The 2,412-nt window shown below is 49.3% G+C and overlaps 1 pseudogene; it reads right to left on the bottom strand.

Annotated features, from left to right (window-relative positions):
• Positions 1–624: 624 nt before the first annotated feature.
• Positions 625–2,014, bottom strand: LOC109739946 (uncharacterized; annotated as a pseudogene).
• Positions 2,015–2,412: the final 398 nt, after the last annotated feature.

Below are 2,412 nucleotides of genomic sequence, written 5' to 3'. Positions count from 1 at the left end.
AATGATCTGAAGTTGTTGTTGTCTCAGGAACCTACTACTCGTTGTTCTTTTTATCTTGATATATACAAGGTAGCATATCCATTTATCTTTCTTTTTTGTCCAACACATCCATTTATCTTTCGTCAGCAATTAATAAATTTTAATTACAAATCAGTCAATACTGAAGAAATGATCTAGATTGGATCCTCATTCTGAGGAATTCCGTTTATGTAAGAGTTTGACAAGGAAATGATCTGAATTTGCTGTTGTCTCAGGAACGATTCGCTGCTTTTTTTACCTTGATATACAAGGTGGCATATATGATCTGAATTCTCATAACACTGCCATTTATCTTTCTTTTTTGTTGAACACATCCATTTATCCATCAGCTATAAATAATTTTTAATAATACTAAAGAAATTTGCAGACAAGGAATGTAACTAAACAAATCTTCTATTGATGATATTAAACCTGGGGTTTCAATATCAAATATGATGAGAAATTTGTGTTCAAGGAAATGATTTTGGATATAAGGTTGTTTTTTCCAATATGATGAGGCATTTGTGCTCTTATCTCAGAAATCCACAGTTGGTTGTTTTTTCTGGTCGTGCTCAGTGCATCCTCCTACGATTTTGCGTTCGATGCTGAAGAAATTAAAACGAAATTTCTATTGATAATAGTAATTAAGACACCGATTACATCAAGAATAGCCCCATTGGTCAAGTTCTATTTCAAAGACCAAATTTACACCTAGACTAGACTCTGATTCTGACGGCTAGGACGATTAACACTAACAACTGAGCCACACTGGAACCTGAATCTCATGCCGTGGGTCACTCATTCAGTTGCTCCACGCGAAGTAGGGGGGCACGGGTCCCATGGCCGCGACCAGCTAGCGCATCCCGAGAAGCACTTCCCGTGCATCACGTCTCCTCTGCTCGCCAGCCCGCAGTAGCACAAGCACGTCGCAGAGGAGCCACCGCAGGGGCTGATCATGTAAGGCTGCGGCGGCTGCTGCTTCTGCTGGATAGGCGCCGGCACCAGCGCAAACGAGCCACCGAAAGGGCCTGTGCGAGCCGGCTGCTGCTGGATCGGCGGCGGCGCCGACGCCAGCGCCGGTGAGCCACCGCAAGGGCTTGTGCGAGCCGGCTGCTTCTGCATCGGCGGCGGCGCCGCCAGCGAGCCGGTGATGGTGATCTTGACCCCGCGCCGCATGAGCTCAGCAAGCAGCCGCGCGGTGTTGCGCGCGTCGTCCAGCCCGCAGTGCAGGCGGCCCTCCCAGTCCAGCCCCGCCGCCCGGACCGCTTCCTGCAGGTTGATCCCCCCTCCGCCGCCGAGCGCCGCCTGGAAGGGGACTCTCAGATTGATCCACTGATCGAAGTAGGAGGGCTTCTCGATGCCCTTGAAGCGGCACTCGAACTCGAGCATGGTGCGGCAGTCCCAGTCGCCCCAGGTCACGACGGCCAAGCGGACGCTCCTCTTGTTCCCTGCCCCCGCCGTCGCTGCCTTCAACCAAGCGTCGTGCAGCCAGAGCGCCTCGCCGAGATCCACTCCGCCGTCGACGTCCTCCTGCCGGATGCCGGTGAGTTCCCTGCAAAACTGGGTCAGCACAGGGTGATGTTTGGGACGAACGTACCTGCGAAAGGCGGACTCGATGCGGCCGGTAGCACCGTCGACGAGCACCGCGGGGAACTCGATGATTTCTTGCGGGAAGATCCGCGCGTCTTTCACGCACGTCGCCTCGAAGTCGACCACCACGAAGAAATCGAAATCTTGCTCCAGTCCCTGCCCGCGCGCCGCCATGATCGTCGCCATGTTCGCCGGAGTGCGCGCAGACTCGAGATCCAGAGTCGAGATGGGGGGAAGTTGGGAAGATGGGCGGCGAAGATCGGGGAAAGATCAGATCGAAAACTAAGGTTGCGGTCCCGCCGGTGCGTCGTCCCCTTTAAATCAATCGAAGCAAAAACGAAATCCGATTCCTGGATCCGCAGCTCGACGGATTGGCGCAACTTCTATCCAAATCCAACGATTGGCGCGTTTTTTTTTTGACGTCATTGGCGCTAGTACTTTCATCAACAAACCAAAGGCTGCGATTTCAGTTGGATCAGCAAATCAAAGGCTATTTCTAATCTATTTATTTTACATTGAATAAGCAATTTCAAATTCCTGGTTTTGAATTTCTTAACTAAATTTATGTTTTTGAAATACTCGTATATTATGCATATAAAATAAAATGAAAATAAAAAAGAGGAGAAAAAATGTAAGTGACATTAGCATGATGACTGATGTCGCTAGGCTAATAAACCTCGGCATTCTCCGGGTCGGGCTTGGTTCTGACCACAAAATCACGAGCCCAAGCCCAGCCTAGCCTGGCCCAAAACACAAGATTAGTGCACTTTTTTTATTAAAATAATGATTTTTTGGGTATTTAAA

This window comes from Aegilops tauschii, chromosome 3 (assembly GCF_002575655.3).
Source record: "Aegilops tauschii subsp. strangulata cultivar AL8/78 chromosome 3, Aet v6.0, whole genome shotgun sequence".
Classification (NCBI taxonomy): Eukaryota; Viridiplantae; Streptophyta; class Magnoliopsida; order Poales; family Poaceae; genus Aegilops; species Aegilops tauschii.
This window is presented reverse-complemented; position numbering and strand designations above follow the sequence as displayed.